This window comes from Coregonus clupeaformis, unplaced genomic scaffold (assembly GCF_020615455.1).
Source record: "Coregonus clupeaformis isolate EN_2021a unplaced genomic scaffold, ASM2061545v1 scaf2024, whole genome shotgun sequence".
In the NCBI taxonomy this organism is placed as follows: Eukaryota; Metazoa; Chordata; class Actinopteri; order Salmoniformes; family Salmonidae; genus Coregonus; species Coregonus clupeaformis.
Genome location: NW_025535478.1, coordinates 54,384 through 62,615, shown reverse-complemented (window position 1 = coordinate 62,615; position 8,232 = coordinate 54,384).

Genomic DNA, 8,232 nt, shown 5'->3' with positions numbered 1-8,232 from the left:
GCTTGCTGCCAGCTCTTAGCAAACTGTTGAAAAAAATGGTGTTTGACCAAATACAATGGTATTTCTCTGTAAACAAATTAACAACAGACCTTCCACATGCTTATAGAGAAGGGCACTCAACATGTACTGCACTGACATAAATGACTGATGATTGGCTGAAAGAAATTGATAATAAGAAGATTGTGGGAGCTGTACTGTTAGATTTCAGTGCAGCCTTTAATATTATTGACCATAACCTGTTGTTGAAAAAACGTATGTGTTATGGCTTTTCAACCTCTGCCATATCGTGGATTCAGAGCTATCTATCTAATAGAACTCAAAGGGTTTTCTTATATGGAAGCTTCTCTAATGTCAAACATCTAAAGTGTGGTGTACCACAGGGCAGCTCTCTAGGCCCTCTCTAATGACCTGCCAATGGCATTAAACAAAGCTAATGAAGTCATTGAAACCCTTAACAAAGAGTTGCAGTCTTTTTTTGGAATGGTGGCCACTAATAAACTGGTCATGAACATCTCTAAAACTAAGAGCATTGTATTTAGTACAAATCATTCCCTAAATTCTAGACCTCAGCTAATCTGTTAATGAATGGTGTGGCTGTTAAACAAGTTATGGAGACTAAATTACATTTACATTTTAATCATTTAGCAGACGCTCTTATCCAGAGCGACTTACAGTTATTGAGTGTATACATTTTTTCATACTGGCCCCCCGTGGGAAACGAACCCACAACCCTGGCGTTGCAAGCGCCATGCTCTACCAACTGAGCTACACAGGGCCGTAATTGCGCCATTACCTTAGATTGTAAACTGTCATGGTCAAAACATATAGATTCAATGGTTGTAAAGATGAGGAGAGGTCTGTCCGTAATAAAGAGATGCTCTACTTTTTTGATACCACACTCCAAAAGCATGTCCTGCAGGCTCTAGTTTTGTCTTATCTTGATTATTGTCCAATGGTGTGGTCCAGTGCTGCAAGGAAAGACCTAGTTAAGCTGCAGCTGGCCAGAACAGAGTGGCACGTCTAGCTCTTCATTGTAATCAGAGGGCTGATATAAATACTATGCATGCCAGTCTCTCTTGGCTAAGAGTTGAGGAGAGACTGACTGCATCACTTCTTCTTTGTATAAGAAACATTAATGTGTTGAAAATTCCAAATTGTTTGCAGTCAACATACACACAGCACTGACACACACACTTACCCCACCAGACATGCCACCAGGGGTCTTTTTACAGTCCCCAAGTCCAGAACAAATTCAAGAAAGCTTACAGTATTATATAGAGCCATTATTGCATGGAACTCCGTTCCATCTCATATTGCTCAAATAAACAGCAATCCTGGTTTTAAAAAACAGATAATGCAACACCTCACGGCACAACACCTCTCCCTTATTTGACCTAGATAGTTTGTGTGCATGTATTGATGTGTAGGATACAAGATGTATTGATATGTAGGCTACGAGATGTATTGATATGTAGGCTACGAGATGTATTGATATGTAGGCTACATGTGCCTTTATTATGTTTTATGTAGTTCTGTCCTTGAGCTGTTCTTGTCTATTAATGTTCTGTATTATGTCATGTTTCATGTTTTGTGTGGACCCCAGGAAGAGTAGCTGCTGCTTTTGCAACAGCTAATGGGGATCCTAATAAAATACCAAATAACAGCCAGGTGTTTCATATATTGGTTCTAATCCCAGTAAGGTGTTTATACATTGGTTCTAATCCCTGTAAAATGTTTTATATATTGGTTCTAATCCCAGTCAGGTGTTTTATATATTGGTTCTAATTCAGCCAGGTGTTTTATTGGTTCTAATCCAGCCAGGTGTTATATAAATTGGTTCTAATCCAGACAGGTGTTTTATATATTGGTTCTAATCCAGCCAGGTGTTTTATATATTGGTTCTAATCCCAGCCAGATGTTTTACATATTGGTTCTAATCCAGCCAGGTGTTTTATATATTAGTTCTAATCCCAGTCAGGTGTTTTATATATTAGTTCTAATCCCAGTCAGGTGTTTTATATATTGGTTCTAATCCCAGCCAGGTGTTTTATATATTAGTTCTAATCCCAGTCAGGTGTTTTATATATTGGTTCTAATCCCAGCCAGATGTTTTACATATTGGTTCTAATCCAGCCAGGTGTTTTATATATTAGTTCTAATCCCAGTCAGGTGTTTTATATATTAGTTCTAATCCCAGTCAGGTGTTTTATATATTGGTTCTAATCCAGCCAGGTGTTTTATATATTGGTTCTAATCCAGCCAGGTGTTTTATATATTGATTCTAATCCCAGCCAGGTATTTTATATATTGGTTCTAATCCCAGCCAGGTGTTTTATATATTGGTTCTAATCCGGTCTGGTGTTTTATATATTGGTTTTAATCCAGCCAGGTATTTTATATATTGGTTCTAATCCGGCCTGGTGTTTAATATATTGGTTTTAATCCAGCCAGGTATTTTATATATTGGTTCTAATCCAGCCAGGTGTTTTATATATTGGTTCTAATCCGGCCTGGTGTTTTATATATTGGTTTTAATCCAGCCAGGTATTTAATATATTGGTTCTAATCCAGCCAGGTGTTTTATATATTGGTTCTAATCCCAGTCAGGTGTTTTTATATTGGTTCTAATCCAGACAGGTGTTTTATATATTGGTTCTAATCCCAGCCAGGTGTTTTATATATTGGTTCTAATCCAGTCAGGTGTTTTATATATTGGTTCTAATCCAGCCAGGTGTTTTATATATTGGTTCTAATCCAGCCAGGTGTTTTATATATTGGTTCTAATCCAGCCAGGTGTTTTATATATTGGTTCTAATCCCAGCCAGGTGTTTTATATATTGGTTCTAATCCAGTCAGGTGTTTTATATATTGGTTCTAATCCGGCCTGGTGTTTTATATATTGGTTTTAATCCAGCCAGGTATTTTATATATTGGTTCTAATCCAGCCAGGTGTTTTATATATTGGTTCTAATCCCAGTCAGGTGTTTTTATATTGGTTCTAATCCAGACAGGTGTTTTATATATTGGTTCTAATCCCAGCCAGGTGTTTTATATATTGGTTCTAATCCCAGCCAGGTGTTTTATATATTGGTTCTAATCCAGCCAGGTGTTTTATATATTGGTTCTAATCCAGCCAGGTGTTTTATATATTGGTTCTAATCCAGCCAGGTGTTTTATATATTGGTTCTAATCCGGCCTGGTGTTTTATATATTGGTTCTAATCCCAGCCAGGTGTTTTATATATTGGTTTTAATCCAGCCAGGTATTTTATATATTGGTTCTAATCCAGCCAGGTGTTTTATATATTGGTTCTAATCCAGCCAGGTGTACACGGGACCCCAGTTCACCATCACTAGGATTCTGCGGATGCACACAGGTACCTACACCTGTCAGTCTCAGAACACGTACCTCAACACCCGCTCTATGAAGACCATCAGCCTCACCGTCTACTGTGAGTAACCTCTGAGTTCTAACCCCTGACCTCCAAGCCCTGACCTCCAACCCCTGACCTCCGACCTTCTCTCTCTACCTTCTACTACTTCTCTCCATCACTCCATGTGGCTTCACACACACACACACAAACACAGAAATACACACACACACACACACCGACACACACACGTTGGGGATGCAGCCGACCTGTTGGAGCATCGGGGGAGGAGACGGAACTCTCAGGAGGTTCTGAGGTACCCAACACTTTGATGTCACTGTGATGTTACTGCCATGGCAACACCTGGTTGACTAAAAGGCTGGTGCTTGTCGACCTGCTGTCCTGTGACGACACACACACACACACACACACACACACACACACACACACACACACACACACACACACACACACACACACACACACACACACACACACACACACACACACACACACACACACACACACACACACACACACACACACACACACTCACACTCACACTCACACTCACAAACACACACCTACAATAACAACACAGTCAACACAGTGTTGCGCTGTATGTTGTCCCTGTGTCCCCCAGACCCTCCAGATGGTTCCCCCTCCTGCTCTGTTCTGCCAGCGACGTAACTACTCCTCCCTCAACCTGAGCTGTTCATGGCCGGGGCTGCCCCCCTTCACTACGCTGGACCACAAACCTGCGGCACAGGTACAGGTACACACACACACACACACACACACACACACACACACACACACACACACACACACACACACACACACACACACACACACACACACACACACACACACACACGAAAGGCTCCTAACAATTTAAATGATTGTTGTTCTGGTTGTTATTGCATCAGGGGAGGGGCGTGGCTTGGGGGTGAAGGGGCGTGGCCAGCCAACAATGTCTCCGTACTGCAGTCTGGATCCCAGACCTCCAACAACTCTCTGTTCACCTGCCTGGGGACGCACCCTGCTCTCAACACTCCACACAATGCACTGCACGGCCTGTAAGTCTCTCTCACCTGCCTGGGGACGCACCCTGCTCTCAACACCTCCACACAATGCACTGCACGGGCCTGTAAGTCTCTCTCCACCTGCCTGGGGACGCACCCCTGCTCTCAACACCTCCACACAATGCACTGCACGGGCCTGTAAGTCTCTCTCTCACACACACACACACACACACACACACACACACACACACACACACACATATGGCACAGGCCTATACATCACACAAACACAACGCTGGCCCCTAACTTGGCCCCTCCTCTCTCTCTCTCTTCTCTCTCTCTCTCTCTCTCTCTCTCTCTCTCTCTCTCTCTCTCTCTCTGCCTCTCTCTCTCTCTCTGCCTCTCTCTCTCTCTCTGCCTCTCTCTCTCTCTCTCTCTCTCTCTCTCTCTCTCTCTCTCTCTCTCGCTCTCTCTCTCAGGGTCTCCTTATGGTGAACCAGTGTGTTCTGCTTATGCCACCGGTAAGAACCAGTACCTTCTGCTGTCCTGCTCCTGGGAAGGTAACCACAACCACCACAATCAACACCACCACAACCACCACCACAACAACCACAACAAGAACCACCACCACAACCACCACCACCACCACAACCACAACCACCACCACCAGAACCACAACCAACACAACCAACACAACCACAACCACCACCACAACCACAACCACAACCACCACCACAACCAACACAACCACAACCAACACAACCACCACCACAACCACAACCACCACCACAACCACAACCACCACCACAACCACAACCACAACCAATAAAACCACAACCATAACCACCACAACCACAACCAACACAACCACCACAATCAACACAACCACCACAACCACAACCACCAACACAACCACCACAACCACAACCACCACCACAACCACGACCACAACCACAACTACCACAACCACCACAACCAAAACCACCACCACAACCACAACCAACACAACCACCACAACCACAACCACCACAACCACAACCACCACAACAACCACAACCACCACAACCACAACCACCACAACCACAACCACCACAACCACAACCACCACCACAACCACCACAACCACAACTACAATCAACACAACCACCACAACCACAACCAACACAACAACCACAATCAACACAACCACCACAACCACAACCACAACCAACACAACCAAAATCAACACAACCACCACAACCACCACCACCACCACCACCACAACCAACACAACCAACACAACCACAACCACAACAAACACAACCACAACCAACACATCCACCACAACCACAACCACAACCAACACATCAACAACCAACACAACCACCACAACCAACACAACCACAACCAACACAACCACCACAACCACAACCACAACCAACCCAACCACAACCAACACAATCACCACAACCAACACAACCACCACCACAATGAACACAACCACCACAACCAACACAACCACCACAACCACCACAACCACAACCACAACCAACACAACCATGACCAACACAACCACCACAACCACAACCACAACAAACACAACCACCACAACCAACACTACCACCAAATCCACCACAACCACAACCACCACAACCACCACATCCACAACCACAATCAACACAACCAACACAACCACAACCACCACAACCACCACAACCACCACCACAACCACGACCACAACCACCACAACCACCACAACCACCACAACCACCACAACCACCACCACCACCACCACAACCACAACCACCACCACAACCACAACCACCACCACCACCACCACAACCACAACCACAACCACCACAACCACAACCACAACCACAACCAACACCACCACCACCACAACCACAACCACAACCACCCCCACAACCACAACCACCACCACCACCACCACCACAACCACAACCACAACCACCATAACCACAACCACAACCAACACAATCAACACAACCACAACCACAACCACCACAACCACAATCAACACAACCACCACAACCACCACCACCACAACCACCACCACCACCACCACAACCACAACCACAACCACCACCACAACCACAACCACCACAACCACAACCACAACCACAACCACCACCACAACCACAACCACCACAACCACAACCACAACCAACACAATCAACACAACCACCACAACCACAACCACAACCAACACAACCACAATCAACACAACCACCACAACCACCACAACCACCACAACCACAACCACCACAACCACCACCACAACCACAACCACCACAACCACAACCATCACAACCACAACCACCACCACAACCACAACCACCACATCCAACACAACCACCACAACCAACACAACCACCACAACCACCACCACAACAACCACCAAACTTCCACCACAACAACCACCACCACAACAACAACCACCACAACAACCACCACAACAACCACCACAACAACCACCACCACAACAACCACCACAACCACCACAACCACCACCACCACAACAACAACCACAACCACCACAACAACCACCACAACAACCACCACAACAACCACCACAACAACAGTAACAGTAACAACAACAACAACAACAACAACAACAACACAGCAACAACAACTGGTCCAGTGTGGTGCTTCCACTGGCAGGGTTGTGGTTAGATTCCCATGGGGGACCAGTACAGGGGGAGGTTGTGGTTAGATTCCCATGGGGGACCAGTACAGGGGGAGGTTGTGGTTAGATTCCCATGGGGGACCAGTACAGGGGGAGGTTGTGGTTAGATTCCCATGGGGGACCAGTACAGGGGGAGGTTGTGGTTAGATTCCCATGGGGGACCAGTACAGGGGGAGGTTGTGGTTAGATTCCCATGGGGGACCAGTACAGGGGGAATAAAGTATGATATGACATGCCAACAACAAATTCTGATCCTACACATCCATGCATAACTGACCAAATTATGAAAGACAAGCATTGTCATTTTGAATTCTGTAAAGTGAGTGGAGAAGAGGTGAAGAAATGATTGCATTTGGGACAAATCATTCACTAAACCCTAAAACTCAACTACATCTTGTAATGAATAATGTGGAAATTGAGCAAGTTGAGGAGACTAAACTGCTTGGAATAACCCTGGATCGTAAACTGTCAATGTCAAAACATATTGATGCAACAGTAGCTAAGATGGGGAGAAGTCTGTCCATAATAAAGCACTGCACTGCCTTCTTAACAACACTATCAACAAGGCAGGTCCTACAGGCCCTAGTTTTGTCACACGTGGACTACTGTTCAGTCGTGTGGTCAGGTGCCACAAAGAGGGACTTGGGAAAATTGCAATTGTCTCAGAACAGGGCAGCACGGCTGGCCCTTAAATGTACACAGAGAGCTAACATTAATAATATGCATGTCAGTCTCTCCTGGCTCAAAGTGGAGGAGAAATTGACTTCATCACTACTTGTATTTGTGAGAAGTATTGACATGTTGAATGTACCGAGTTGTCTGTTTAAATTACTAGCACACAGATCAGACACCCATGCATACCCCACAAGACATGCCACCAGAGGTCTCTTCACAGTACCCAAGTCCAGAACAGACTATGGGAGGCGCACAGTACTACATAGAGCCATGACTACATGGAACTCTATTCCACATCAAGTAACTCATGCAACCACAACCACAGTCACAGCCACAACAACCACATTACAGCAACAACAACCACCACAATAACAACAATCCATATCATTATAATAATGTTGTCTGTGTAGGTGGGTCTCCCAGGGCCGTGGTGTGGTGGGAGGTGCCTAAAGAAGAGGGGAGGGGCCAAGATGTGG